We start from the raw sequence: 16,442 nt of genomic DNA, 5'->3' as shown, positions 1-16,442 counted from the left end.
AAAAAGACTGGGTGAAATCAAAGCTTCCCCTTTAGTTTTTTAAATTTTCCAAAATAATGACATTCCTAAGGGTTCAAAATGAAATCACAATTCAATAATTCTAATAACTTTATTTCAAGGCAGGAAATTTTATATATATATATATATATATATATATATATATATATATATATATATATATATATATATATAAACCTCTATCAGTAACCGATGACCATATTAAATAAAAAAAATTGCAATTTGGTTCATATAACTAAACATGTACAGGAAATCAAGACAACATATATTCTCATTACATTTATAACAGCTAGTCGGGATATTTTCTTGAAGGCATTCAATGATGAAAGCCGTTACATTACAATTTTCCGTTGGTGTTCTTGAGGTCTTCAACAGCTTCCCCAACAACAGCGAAATTTCGAAAAGAACTTCACACTTGATCTGATGGTTCTGTTGGGGGGAGTCTACTTATAAAGTATATATATATATATATATATATATATATATATATATATATATATTATACACACAAATTCATACGTTTATAGATATATGTGCGTATAATATATATATATATATATATATATATAGAGGAAAGGATCAATTTTGCGCGTGATCAAGATATTCCTATGAGTCCAAGGGGAAAATGAAACTCATTTTCCCCGTGGACTCATAGGAATATAAAGATTTACATATATAAATTTGTGTGTATATATATATATGTACAATCGTATGTAAATATATATACATGAAATTTATATATATATTTTTCTTTTCTTTCAAACTATTCGCCGTTTCCCGCGTTAGCGAGGTAGCGTTAAGAACAGAGAACTGGGCCTTCGAGGGAATATCCTCACCTGGCCCCTTCTCTGTTCCTTCTTTTGGAAAAAAAAAAAAAAAAAAATCCAATGAGTCCACGGGGAAAATGAAACAAGTTCCCAAGTGCACTTTTTGTGTAAAAATATCTAGGACGCCATTAGGTAAACATGCAATTGTCCAAGACAATCTTGGACAATGTCGTCTCTTCGTTGTATACCAACCGACTGTTATATTGCTCTCTTGTCTCTCCTGATGTGATTTTTACATGAAAGTGTATCTGGGAACTTATTGTGTTACATTTTCCCCGTGGACTCGTAGGTATATATATATTGGGAAGGATCACAATTTTACGCGTGATCAAGATATTCCTATCAGTCCACGGGGAACTTTTTAACCAGTTTCATTTTCCCCGTGGACTAATAGGAATATAATACAATATCGCACATTACAACATTATGCATGCATACGTGTATATATATATATATATATATATATATATATATATATATATATATATATATATATATATATATATATATATATATATATATATCAACGCTCACACTGAAAATTTGCCTAATTTAGAAAACGTCCTGGAGGTATTCTATAATGTACCTTATAGAATGCCTTTCTAAACATTCAATACCCTATGGATGAAGTAACGATTTTTTTTTACAGGGAAATGTAACCGTGTGTTTGTGGGGCAGGTGAGGATGACCAGACAATAAACAAACACTAGATAAATGACTGCGAGGTGGGAGGGAAGGGTTGTGTTGACACAAGTTACATGTGATGACAAACACCCGGTCGTGTCTCATGTCCACATGGGTATATACACACTGATGCCTATGAATAGGTGATTTCACCACAGGTATAACTGCGAAACCTATACAAAAAATCAACCAGAAGCAAAAATTCTCTTCCCCCCCCCCCCAAAAAAAGGACCTTTGATGCAAGGTGTGTGTGTGTGTGTGTATATATATATATATATATATATATATATATATATATATATATATATATATATATAATGGTACCCACCCATTCATAGACCAACCCGAACGAGAAAACCCAACCCCTGGGTTGGATGCGAGTCTTCACTGTCTGAGACTCGATCCTGGGTTCGGTAGATCGGGTCGGCGACCAATGCACTGTGGGAGCTCGAATTTATACAGAAAATGTGTTTTATTACTGGCACCTCCACCTGCAGCTACGGTGCTAAGTGATCCTGAAGAGAAAATTCGTGAAAAAAGGTTTACCTTACATCGGAATATTAACCTAATGACAGTATGAGAATTACTTTTCAGAAAACCAGAGGTATTGGTGGGTAAAATATTTGACGTGCGTTCGATGCTCAAATGCAAATTCCATGTCTCATTATTTCCGCATTTTCAAGTGGCTGTATCTCCATGAATAATAATAAGGGAACTACCACCTCTAATTGACACGAACACCGCAAAGGCTTTCTCTGAAATATTCTATTTTACTAGCGAGAGTTATATGAATTCTTTACATATATATATATATATATATATATATATATATATATATAGTGTCAGAAATAAAGAGTACGAAAACCGCCCTTGACACGCTTCAGTCCTGATGGCAAACCCCAAATCGATGTCTGGCGGACGAGCTTCAATTTCAGGCTAATATCGTTTATTAGCGAGTGACAAAATGGCAGGGAGGATATTAGATATAAAACTGCAAGCCATTTCATATCGCCATCCCAATTTATCACCGGGTGGGTGTGTGGGGGAAGGGGGGGAACTTTTGAGGTCGTTGGGGAAATCTGGTTAGTCTACAGACAACTTTGTCTTGGTTGTTGCATGCAATATCAATCCTACACTTTTGTTTTACCCCCACAATGACATCCACTCGAGCTTCCGTAATGTAACCCTAGGCATCGCTGACAATGATTCACGCATGGGCTCTTCCCAGCCCCCCTTGCAAGGTTATAATCAACTTAGCGATTTGAACACTGCGAACTCTGTCGTGAAAGAGAAATACTTTAGAAACTTGTTAATGAGAGTTTAGCGGGCAGTGGAACTGACAAAGGTCGGTGATTGGCGCGCCGTAATCCTATCGTTTACAGCCGACGAAATAGGTAGTTTTTTCTAGGCTAAGGAAATGAGTGTCCATTTCTGCTCAGCTGCCACTTTTTGCGACTTAACTGGATTTCTGTATGAACATTCTGTGTTACTGGATCGCCTCTGGATACAGCAAACAAAAACGAAGTAATTGTGGACCTAAAAAGGCGAAATGAAGAATACTAATACTGCGAATTTTATGTATCTATAGAAGTACGATAAATGTATACTATAGTGGGAATTGCTTAAAATGGTTGGAAAGTAATCCTTAACGCCTATATATATATATATATATATATATATATATATATATATATATATATATATATATGTATATTCGTGATGGTAACCAAAGACAATTATAATCTGAAATCCTAACTAAAGAAATATCGTAAACGATGCGACAGCTTTGGTTTGGTCGAGTATCTTGGGAGAAACAATATACCAGACACACCAAATGAAAATACAGGAAAAATAGTTACACAACTTTTTGGGTACAGACTGGGACACCTAATTCCAGAACTTTCGCACAGATGAGCGTCGTTGTAAGTGGCTCCATGAAGTCTCCAAAGTGAGTCAATAAATTCTTGTTTGAGGAAAACAAAGGACAGTGGAGCACCGGGGCTGAGCCTCGGGACCTGTTGCCCTCCTCCCGTTCTCTTTACCTAACTTCCTCTTCCTCTCTACACTTCCAGGAGCCCTCCAACAAATCCTTCAACTCCCAAAATCGTTATCTCTAACAATAAAGACATTCTTGTGGCCTCACCTCAAGCTACCTGAAGGGGCCAAGCATAGCCCATATACTAAACGAATAAAAAAAAAAATCTTAGCTGGTTAATAACCGACGTGATTGGCAGCTGACAGGCTTAAAACCGAAATAACCAACTAACCAGAGAAGTGAGAGGCACAGATCGTGGAAACTCTGTTAAACAGGTGTTGACCAAAGACTGAGAAAACGTCGATATATACAACCAAGCTCTGGAAGGGACAGTGTTAATGTTTCAAAATGGAACTGATGCATAATGAAATGATACGTGGAATAAAAAAACTACACAAATTATGGAGCAAAGACCATCGAAACCGATGCCGTACAATCAACACTTCACGAGCAATGTGTTTCAAAACTAGTAATATGGAGACTGCTAACGTATATATAGGGTCCACATCAAAGTATCATTTGCCCCAAGGACGAAACAACAAAATTAGTACATTTAGTGTTAACTCCCTGGGCTGAACGTCACGATCTAAAAGATTCTAAAGCTAAATCTAAAAGTAAAACAAATTGTTTAACGGCAAGTTTCATCTTTCACCAATGAAACGTTGCAAGCTATTCCCTTCCATCGCTGGCGTAAATATCAACCCACTTATTGCCAAGTTTCTTCGAAAGGCGAAGCTTTTAGTGAACGAGTGAATAAAAGTGTAGTTCCTTTTTCAGCAGAAAAGAGTCAGAAAGAATTCGATACTGGTATTAGCTAGCTTCACTTCGTCTTCATCTGACGGGGTATTATGAATTCAACCTCGAAAACAACTCCTAAACTTTAATGAGTTATGTTTGATTAATGTCAGAGACAGACGGATGGGATTATGTTTCTTATCAGGGTTCATTAACGTATCGCAACAATAATGACCAAAGGGACCTAATGCAATTTTTGAAAACAGCGAAAACAATAACATTTTTGGCCCCACGTTATTTGTATTTTTAAAACAATCAAAACCGATTTCATGCTACGACAAAACTGATGCGAATATGACAATTTTTTCATTCTACAATAAAATACCGCTAACCCAGCTCAACCTTCCCCTTCACAATACTCGGGATGGGCTGTCCAATCTGTGGACACAGTGGCCTGTTTAGTTTCTGACCGCGGTGGTCCGAGCTGCGCACTCCCATTAAAAAAAAAAAAAAAAAAAAAAAAAAAAAAAAAAGGGGGGGGGGGGGGGGGAGTTTTGCTTGGAAACCGAAGCCTATCAGTAATACCGTTTCTGACATATTATAAATAAAAGTCCACACCACAGCTTCATTACACTAAAATTAAATAATTTGCCCCGAGAAGTTATTCAAGTCTATTAACAAAATGGTGTAAAATAGTAATTTAACGCTTTTGCTCCACAATTCCATCTAAAAACAAAACTTTTAATTTCTACTCAACAGCATTCCCGTTCCTGTGCAATACACATCGCAGTTTGTAGAACGTAATACACGGGGAAAATATTCGGCAGAATACCACTTCAGAAAGTGGCACTCCATAACCACTGGCATCAATGCGATACTGTATTACAGGGGAAGTCTCGTTATCACGGAATAAACAGTGGTGCAGCGTGATCTTAGATTTTTTGTTCTAAAAATAAGTGTCCGCGTTAAGGCTTTTGAAAGATACGGAAATCGTGGGGGTAATTAATCAAAAGCTACTTCAAACTTTTACGAGTCAACAGAGCCTTTGTAAATCTCGCTTAATCACGCCCACAGCAGACAAAATTTACCTATTTTTATCAACGTTATTTTGAAAAAGAATGGTATGGTTATTGCTTATCCCCAATCGCAGGACGTTTTGTGCTTTAGCAAGCATCAAGCACGAAATAGCTATCGTTAGCTTGTTAACTCCGGACGATCGTTCTCAACGAAAATGTTGCTAACGTAGATAGATTCTTATCAAAAGTTAAGATAGATTTCAACTTCTAAGGCAATGTTAGGTAAAGTTTTCATAAGCTCTGGTGACCTCTACGTATTTTTAAAACTGAGCATTTGTGGTTATGTGGCAAAGGAAATATATAAAGCTGAGAGAATGGGATATTTCTGTCATAAAGAAATGCGGGGCAGTGGCTCCAGCCCACTTGTCACCACAGTGTATGTCCCTTTTCCACCAATCACTATTTTTCCAAACACTTTCCTTGATCTTAACCCTCACCACTAACGCATTATTTGGCACAAAAATTATTTTCCAATCATGTTGCACCTTTGTCATGTCGTTCTGACACCACCACCACCACTGCAAAATAATATCACTCATTCTGTAGATAATGGGAGTGGTGCCCTTAAACTGGTGCTTCATATACATACCATCATCACTCAACGCGGGAGAAAATTACAACCTTTCCGAAATTAATGACTCGCCTTTGATACAGCACTTGCCGATAATACGGGGGTTATGGCCTACATGCTATATAATACAGTACTTTGTTACCCAACAATTTTCCTCAATTACCTAAAATGCCCCGCAATTTTCCTTACCAAGTTATCGTTCCCCCTAAAAAAAAAAAATCTCATAAGCAACCAGGAAAAAAAATAATCCATTATCCCTATTTAAAGCGAAAAGACAAAAACCTCGGATTTTTCTCGTAACACTACACCGTGCACCTAACCTTACTACCTGTACAAAATGGCGCTGCTCCATGCCGGCCGGTTCTTCCTCTTCTCGTTGAGCAGTCTTAACGGTTATTACTCATTCCGCGTCCTTCTTCCATCCTTATTTCCGTAGGTTTCTTGCCTGCGCTGGTCTGAGGCCATACATCAGGTATACATCGGGGCTCCAGAGTAACCGTTAAACTGCTCCCGTCAGCTGAGCCGGCGAACTCGAAATCCAAAGCAAGCAAGTCTTTCTCCTACAATCAAAACAACATTATCACTAAGTAAAACTCGACTCTCCTACGTTACTCTAACTGCTAATGCTAGCTATAACAGCTAGTATCAGAGTTTCTTTTGTTACATTACCTTGTGGCTGAAGAGCAAGGCGCTGCGTGCCACCGTTGCCAAAGTCGAAGGGTAAATGGGTTGAGGTTACCGGCAAACCCGGGGCCTGACATATGTGCCAAATCATTTTGATCATTTTCGTTTAAGAGAAAGAATACAAATACGGCTCCTTTGTGTGTCATATGAGTTTTAAAAACTATCAGTTTTAAAAGATACTGCGATTTTAACAATTCAGCTGAGTTTTGACACAGAATCAATAAAATAATATTTACTGTGATACGAAACGTGGCACAAGCGCTTTTCTCTCCGCCCCCTTTTCCACAACCAAAGACGAATCAACAACACGATTTCGAGATATACCAACAAAATACTCTCAAATATAAAAATATTATCATATTAGGATACGAAAACAGAGAAAATACCTAAAACATATAGAGGGTTATCTTAATATCGATAGAAATACTATACTTAAGCATTTCTGAATGCTCTACGCATATCATTAGTATCATTAAATCTATTTGGTCTGAAAAGAATCATATTTTACACAACATGCATCCACCTAAAAGCATAAGACCCTAAATTTGCACTTGGGTCACCCTGTGCCAATAATAACACACCCGAGAACGAGCTATCAATGACAAGAGATTGTGTCAAACTTAGTCTTGAGGAACCTTTTACACACACGTTATCATTATGAACCCCTTCCATGGGGATCCTGTAGCTTCACAGCTGCGCTCCACACGGGTGCAGGGGAAGTTGGATTCTTGTTGGAGTAAGGATTGGTCCCCGACGACTTTGGTCTTACCTGTCCGCTGCTCATGATACAGGTTTGCTGAACATGACAGATGACGGACGCCTGTCTGTCCACTGGCTATGTTACAGCCTCAACGAAAATGACTTAGTTCGCGTTGTAACCTCTTGCAGGCAGAGTCTGGTAACGCCTATGTTTGTCTTAGTTATGTATCTCCATTACACCATTCTGACAAAGCCGATGCATCTATCTTACATGTCCGAAAAAAAAATGAATTCTAAACTGCACTGAAATCAATGAGTTCGGAAAAGTATTTTTCTTTTTTACTTCCCCAGAACTTCCCACAAAAGTTATGTGCGAACCTCAATCCTCGTTACAATTTTTCCCTCGACACTGGATGTCAATTAGCTTCGAAATATGAAAGATAAAAAAAAAAAAAAGGGTTAGAAGTCGGGGGGAAAGGATATGGCTCTGAAGCACAATAAAGATATGTTGGGTCGGAGAGGAAGAATAGTCTGTCGCTACTACCATCCCGGAACTGCTCGACCAGACCCAACCCAACATCCTAACTAGGAGCAGCAAGCACAACCCCCCACCCACCCACACACACACACACACCACCTCCGAGGAGCGTCTGAGTGGTAAAAAAAAATAGAAAAGTACAGAGGGAGGATATAGTAGCTACAGTACTTTTCGTGGATATTTACGTTTATGTGTGACTCTTATAGTAAACGGTGATTCGCAAACGAGCTTCATTGCACATCAAGGTATAGTAAAACGTGTCGAAAGGAACTGTTGATTTGGAAAAGGAATTCACAGTTAAGGGAAATGAACCTGGACTTCATCGTTTTTCTGCACTCGTATTTCTAATACATTTACAGCTGTTTTTCTACTGTATACTGAATCTTAATTAAACGCTATTTTGTTATTTTTTATCCACTGTATGAAAAATTAAGAAAGATTATGTACGTCTGTGTAAACCTGTTCCTCTGATAACACAAAAGCTTTTGTTTTCAGTCGTCCGAATACCATCAATTAACGTTTTTATGAAAGTTGAATAAAAAAAGGTAATCACTATGAATTTATTGTAAACTAGTACAAATGTGTTTGTACACACACACACACACCTATCAGGTCAGCTCGTAATTCTATAAACTTAATCATATATAGATATAACACTGATCATAAAATCGGTAACTTTAGTAGAAAATCTACTGACCTGATTTTATATAACACAATAACACCCTGGACCTTTATGATCATATACACACACACACACACACACACACACACACGATAAGTGTTTCATTTTCCCCGTGGACTCATAGGAATATCTTGATCACGCGCAAAATTGTGATCCTTTCCAATATATATATATATATATATATATATATATATATATATATATATATATATATATATATATATATATTTATTTTTTTTATATTTATTATACTTTGTCGCTGTCTCCCGCGTTTGCGAGGTAGCGCAAGGAAACAGACGAAAGAAATGGCCCAACCCCCCCCCCCCATACACATGTATATACATACGTCCACACACGCAAATATACATACCTACACAGCTTTCCATGCCTTGATTCAATCCACTGACAGCACGTCAACCCCGGTATACCACATCGCTCCAATTCACTCTATTCCTTGCCCTCCTTTCACCCTCCTGCATGTTCAGGCCCCGATCACACAAAATCTTTTTCACTCCATATATATATATATATATATATATATATATATATATATATATATATATATATATATATATATATATATATATATAATAGTAGGTCTTCGTCCTGATGAAGTATCGAATAAATCTCCGAACGGAATTTCCTGCTGTAGGTCTTCTACGATCTTCTTTATAACTCAATCCTTCCCTGATGAGGTTGCGCGGCTCATGTGGTGGAGTGGGGGGTTGGTGAGGGAGGAACAGGATCCGCTTTTTTTTCTTTCCTTCTCGCCCGTTTTCACTGGTCGGTCTGGCCAAGCCTAGCCAGTGAGGTGACGGTGGTTGGTGGTGGTGGAGAGGAACTGGATGTTTTATGCAGGGGTGGCAGTATTATTTTTCCGTGGGGAATATCACCGGCAACTCTGCAACAGTTGTTGACGTCTGGTGTCCGTAATTAAAGACGCGTCTTATCAATTCTATTCCCTTCTTCCCATCCGCCTGTCTTACCACAAATCAATGTCTCTCTGTTAATGTCTTTTGATCTGCGAAGGGATTTCTCCGCCCGCCTTCAACGAATGCACGTATGTATGTACGTCCGTCCGTACGTATTTATGTATGCATGTACGTACGTATATATGTATGTATGATGGATTTTAAGGCTATCTGTGGCTAATGCTCATTTATGCAAGGATCCATACTACCCTATTTGAAAAAAAAAAAAACATACATTAAATTGATTCGTCGCTACGATACGACCTCTGAATACCTTTGCTCTTGACCTCACCTATGTCAAGTCAGAGGTCAGGTTATTATGACCAAGGCGAGCTCAGAGGGGAACCATATATCGTTATGCTCAAGTTAAGTCAATTCTACAACTCTCGACGGACGATGTATGTATATTTCAAAACCCAGGCCACCGCGACGTCCCTGCTGCCCTATGGTTGTTGCAATACCCACGACCGACTCCTGGAGACGGAAAACGGGCAGCGGGTTGGAACACATGAGGAAATGAATGATTTGCTCTCGAGCAGTGGAAAAACGGCGACGCACGAATTGCGAACTGACGCGGAAAATGGAATATTTTCTCTTCCTCCTTACTCTAATAAACAACTCACTAAGTAAAACCGATGTGAGGGAAGACAACTGGGAAGTTATAAAAGGCATCTGGACGAAATTATCTTCGCTCTTAATATGTTCTCTCCATGGAGTATAATAAGGAAGAGAGCGTATACATACATGACTAAGACTCTGAGGTTATATGGCATATTAATCTAAGAGAAAGGAGCTTAAGATGATTATGCAAAATGGTCTTTTAATTGATAATACAGTAGACTGAAATTACCAAATTCTATATCCCTGATACTGTGGCCCAGAACCGTCGCTCAGAATTTACTATTTCTGCTTTATCAAACCAGTGCTAGTGAAGACTTATGAGTATACCCGAATATAATAGCAAATCTATATTACTTAGAACATGTATATTTTCGAGAAAAAATAGACCAATGAAGATTCTTGAAGGCTTAACAACGTTTCTCGACGCAAATTACTTAAAGGAGATGGAGCTGGGAGGGAGGAGTAGTTTATTCAGTCATTAAAAGAAAGAAAATTAATTGTAAAATTTTCGTAAGACCAAGAAAACGAGTAATTGCCAAGAGCCAGTGAGGACGTGGGCTATGTGGATGCTCTCCCTCATCCACCAGGGTTGGTCTGGTTGAGAACCGACATCACCTGGTCATCCAGTGTGTGTGTGTGTGTGTGTGTGTGTTTAGTCGCCGTCCACGACAAGCAGGGAATACGTGCGCAATACTCCCCTATCCCCAAGCATTATATATATATATATATATATATATATATATATATATATATATATATATATATATATATATATATATATATGTATGTATATGATACCTTTATCCAATTCTGCCCCTCATTCGCTGCCATGATTTATGATAGAGTGACGCTAATTGTTGTCAGAGCTCATAATCCCAACACTTTATCATACTGCCACATACAATTATCGTTCATAAATGCATTGACCTAAATCAGAAGAGCTTTATTTACATCACGACTCACTGCTCTCAACCACTGGATGATTTTGATGAAAGAGATTTAGCCTTCTGTAGGACTATACCAGATCTTCAAAATTCAGGACGAATGCTTCCCAAACAAATGACAGAGCTGGGGTAGAGGGGTGTGAGGGGGGGGGGGGTTATAAATGAAGCATCTTATCATCGATATAGAGTACGTTTGATCAGTGCCCTATCGTCAACCCAGAGAAATCATGTATCAGAGCGAGGCTGTAGGGTGGTGGGAGGCAAGTATTTGGCTCATTTTATTATTATAATTATTATAATTATTATTATTATTATTATTATTATTATTATTATTATTATTATTATCAACTTATTTTACTGCTTCGTTATACACTCCTGGAACCTCATATATCATCAGGTCTTCTGTTATGTGTCCTTCCCACGTACCATCCTCCAGCAGATACCCTGGTCATAGACCATCAGGTCTTGTGTGATCTGTCCTTCCCACGTACTATTCTCGAGCAGATAACCTCATCACAGACCGTCAGGTCACATTTGTTCTTATATTGCGACTCCAATCTGTACACTTCCATTCGTGTACACACGCATTCACACTGCAGGTCCTGTAACCCAGGATCTCTCATGTAACCCAGCGCCTCCTGTTGTCATACAGTACCTTCTTCTGTAACCCAGTAGCATCTGTAACATAACATCTCCTCTTGTAACCAAGGACCTCCTCCTGCTCCTCTTCCCACAGATGTAAACTGACGTAACCTCCTGCATCTGTACCACAACCGCAACCTCCACAGTTCGCGCACGCGCGCGCGGTGTGTGTGTGTGTGTGTGTGTGTGTGTGTGTGTGTGTGTGTGTGTGTGTGTCCTCAGGGTACATCAGGACCCCATTTTGCCATCCTAACTCTCCATAAAGTTTTGGATACTCAGAAGATTCCTGTCCAAAGTATTGCTTCTCGAGACTATTCTTATACTCTCTCTCTCTCTCTCTCTCTCTCTCTCTCTCTCTCTCTCTCTCTCCTAGGCCAGGTAAGCACACGGTTCGCCAGCCGATCCACCTCACAAAATTCCCCACCTACGCTGCCCTGATCCCCCGTGTGAGAGCCCTCGCCCCAGTCTCAACACAATCCCATTTTTCTCGTTAAAAAAAAAAGAATGGACGTTTCTATCACCTCCTTAGAAAAAAAAAATCTGACATCAATTTTCTTTTTTTTCATTCACGATTCTCTGGTTCTCAGGTTCAGATAATAGTCTTCCATCGCCTACCTGAACGAATCATTCATCATAACAAAACCTAGCCCTAAATTAAGCTAACCTTACCTAACCTAACAAAGCCTAGCCCTAAACTAAGCTAACCGAATCTAATCTAACCTAACCTAACCTACCTAACCTAACTAGCATAGCCTAACCTAACAAAGCCTAGCCCTAACCTACGCTAACCGAACCTAATATAACCTAACCTTACCTAGCTTACACTAACCTTACCTAGCTTCACTAATGGAAGAAAATCCCGATCGTGCTTCCAGCACCAGAGACCCCATCGTATGTCATCCTTGAAGAAAATTAGCAATCTAGTGGTAGGCTGCCCATCCCTTCTTCCCGGCGCCGGTAAATGGCAGACAAAACAAGACAAGATCGTATTGAGAACACGGACCTCCGCGGTACGAAGAATGTCATAGAAAATGGAGTGGAAGCGAGTTGAAAGGAGCGTCAAAGAGGAAAGATCACAGCACAGGAAAGTGAAGACTTATTAACGTTTTTTTCTTTTCTTTAAGAGCATGTCTGCACGACCTTGGGTATGATGCTCATACTATCATGCTCCAGGGGTCGTATCATCGTACTCAATTGTCGCATCCATGAGGCTCTTCAACCGGACAACACAACACAATTCGTGTCATGTCGTCGTGCTCAAAGTCGTTCGGTCATCATCAAGGGTCGCTCCGTCGTGCTCAAGGGTCGTTCCGTCGCGCTCGAGGGTCGCTCCGTCGTGCTTAAGGGTCGTTCCGTCGTGATCAAGGGTCGTATCACTGCGCTTCGAGAAATCAACCATGATTTGGGAGGTGATTCTAATTACATCTGATATCTGGTTCTTAATTAATGCACTGGTTGGCTTAACGCAATTACAGGCCAGCTGAAGGACCTCAGCTGCAGAGAGAGAACGCTCTTGTGTCTGTTTGTACTCAGCATGAGGAAATAATGCGTGTCTGTTGTACCCAACATGACGAATTAATGAGTGTTGCGCTCATCATGAGGAATTAATGAGTGTCTTGCACTCATCCACAACACGAAGAATTAGTCAGTTCCACTTCAGATAACCCGGTATTCGTCTTCGCCACGCGTTTGTGTGTAGTTCGAAGGAGAGAGAGAGAGAGAGAGAGAGAGAGAGAGAGAGAGAGAGAGAGAGAGAGAGAGAGAGAGAGAGAGAGAGAGAGAGAGAGAGAGAGAGAGAGAGTTATAGTTATTGGGAAAGACATGTGAATGGGTAGAGTTCCAATGCTTCGAGGTGTGGGTAAAGAAACAGCTATCAGAACGGCCTACCCTTGAGTTGCCAACGGCAACATAGTAATCATGTTTATAACTTGTCTCCTAATTATCATATTTGCGATACTGTCTGTATATTCGACAGTCTCAAGATAATACTTTGCATTAGTTTAAAAAAATGAGTATCGGTCTCATAGATATTGTATAATGTTCCACGACAGTATGTGTGGGTAGCTAATACAATCATGTAATGTTTACTTTGCGAACTATAGAAAACGTCGATTCAAAAAAAATGTGAGATGGGGAAAGGAAAATATTCTAACCTTCACAGTTTACGACGCAATAAGAACTGGCGAGGTAAGTGATCTCTTAAAATCCAAGGTTTAGAGATAAGATTCAGCGTGCTGCTTAACCTAAATTTCATACATTATCTTTATATAAGTTTTAACGTATTATCTGCTTAAGTTCCAACGTAAAATTGGTATACGTTTCTTAACACTAATTGCCCAAGATCCTGCGTATCATTGGTGTATGTTTCAGCTTCCCTTTCATCCTCTTAATCTCATAATAATAATAATAATGTCTAAGATTAATCTAGCGTGTCCCTCATCACTCTTAAGACAAAATTGATTAATCATAAGATATGAAGGACACCATCGTCTGAGTGGGTCTAGGCAACAGCAAGACGACAAGAGTTAAAGTTAGCTCCTTTCTTTCTCTTTTTTACGTGACCATCTCAGAGACGAAGCGACGAATCAGAGCGTGTAGCGTCAAGCACAAGTGAGGCTGGAGGGCAGGATTTATGAGGTGAGGATGCTGGAGGAAGTCAAGAAAGAGGGATTTATGAGGTACATATTCGAGAAAGGGATGATTACCAGTGGAGGGGGATGGGGACGGGATGTATGAGGATAGTGCATTGATGAAGGGGTTATGCAGAGCTGGAAAGGCTTTGGCGACAAGCTCCTAACATTGTCCATCTATGCCAGGGTTGTGATCTCCTCCGGGCGAAATGAGATCGCACCATAACATCAGAAAGACATCGTCCTTATCCATGGCATTATCGCACATGGTGAGAGATAGATCGTAAACTATATAAACACAGTCAGTATGTCACTATGACACAGGCAAGACCTACAAGCACAAGCTAGAAATGTTCTCTAAAACATAAAGACTACAAGGGTGAAAACGTGTTGTAATAATAACCTTTAACATAACGAAGACGATCAAGATTTCTATGATTGTAATCTATTACAAACTGTAAACGTCCTTAATCACCGTGGAGTAGATGGCAATGAAAACTCAAAACAACCAATAACCAACTGGTCCATTTACACAAGTGGGCGTTTTTCAGTGAGCAAGAAATAAGTCCTTTCCCCCAAAACAAACAAACAAACAAGAAAATAAATACTGCAACGTCAAATCGTATAAAAAGTCAAGCGAGTCCACTCACTCCACTGGTGATTCCAGGTCTCCACACCCTCAGCAGGATCACCGTCCACGTGTAGACGGCGCGGTGTCATAACACCTTCCTCTCCACACGAGGAGGCAGACGTCGCTTGAGCCGACATCACCAGAGGAGGAATAAAGAAAGAAGCTCTCGTCGACCATATTAGGTTGACCTCATTCGCTCAGCAGGTATACAAAGTTGTGTATCAGACAGACGTCCACTAATGAGGTGACCTGCTGCACCGAGGTGGAAAGAGAGAGAGAGAGAGAGAGAGAGAGAGAGAGAGAGAGAGAGAGAGAGAGAGAGAGAGAGAGAGAGAGAGAGAGAGAGAGGACATAGGTAACTTTGCCTCTCCTTTACAGCGATGTATAATGTCCTTTTTCATGAAGGTGAATATCAGGGTGAGGATGGGAGGTCTTAGTGTGTCTTTTCTTTTCACCCAACGTCATAAGTCAGTCCCACTCTCCACCCCACCCCACCTTTTTTTTCCCTCACACTATAAAGGATAGGAGGAACGTGGAAACTGATGAATACTTTATAAAATAATGTTATCCCCTCGCTGGACATGGCATTCATCACCGTAGGACAACATACATTTTATGTGAACAACAGTCGGTGTTTCTCTAAAAAATATCAGCGTGTTTGAAAAGCAATGAATAATGGAATCAAATGGTACTGGACGTTAAGGAGAAGATGACACCATTCGCCAACACCTTTCCCTCCAATGGACAAATATCTTCCCGACGTAGCGCAAGTTACCCCATCGGTCGTTAAAGAAATTAAGCTGAATGGTGACTTTGGCAATCGATAGGCTTTAAGGGTATAATGACCCATCCTACCATCATAAACCACGGGTGCTGGCGGACCAAACCTCTGAGAGCAGCCAGAGGGCGAGGTAACTGAGACGACCCGGCCATGGTATGTACACACACTCACACACACACACACACACGCATGCACAAATATCCCTAGAAAGATCCTCATCCAGTCCTATTTTCCGGGACATTTCCCAATTCCTGTGTCGTCAGATTTCCATCTCTCAAGACCAACCCAGCCGCCGCGCTACACCTCCTCTCCCTCACACATCACTCAGTCATATTTTATCTGGGACGTTTTAGCAATCTCATCACGTAATGGTGGCGGGGTGGATCCCAACCATGTCACTGTGGTCCTTCACTCAGCAACGTCTGCAGGACTTCCATTAATCTTTTTCTTTTTTTTTTTCTTTTCTTAGATAACATCAAAGAATAGTGGATTACCTAACCCCGTTTTCTTTTTTTTTTACTCCAAAGTTGATTTTTGTTTTCGATGATCAAAGATCTCAGTGGTTCACCCACATTCAACAGAAAACGTGGCCACTGAAGGGTAAACAAAAGCTTTGCTACGAGGGGCAAACTCGAATCTTCCGAGTGAAAGTATATCTATCTATCTATCTATC

General features: G+C 39.9%; 1 long non-coding RNA gene across 1 annotated transcript; it reads right to left on the bottom strand.

Moving 5' to 3' along the window:
- Positions 1 to 94: 94 nt before the first annotated feature.
- Positions 95 to 6,698, bottom strand: LOC139754059 (uncharacterized). Its single transcript, XR_011713813.1, has 3 exons — positions 6,616 to 6,698; positions 6,275 to 6,506; positions 95 to 447 (listed from the first exon to the last, which is right to left on the bottom strand). It is a non-coding gene; the product is annotated as an uncharacterized lncRNA (long non-coding RNA).
- Positions 6,699 to 16,442: the final 9,744 nt, after the last annotated feature.

Source organism: Panulirus ornatus, chromosome 16, assembly GCF_036320965.1.
Source record: "Panulirus ornatus isolate Po-2019 chromosome 16, ASM3632096v1, whole genome shotgun sequence".
NCBI lineage: Eukaryota > Metazoa > Arthropoda > Malacostraca > Decapoda > Palinuridae > Panulirus > Panulirus ornatus.
The sequence above is the reverse complement of the archived record's forward strand: the minus strand, read 5'-3'. Positions and strand labels throughout refer to the sequence as shown.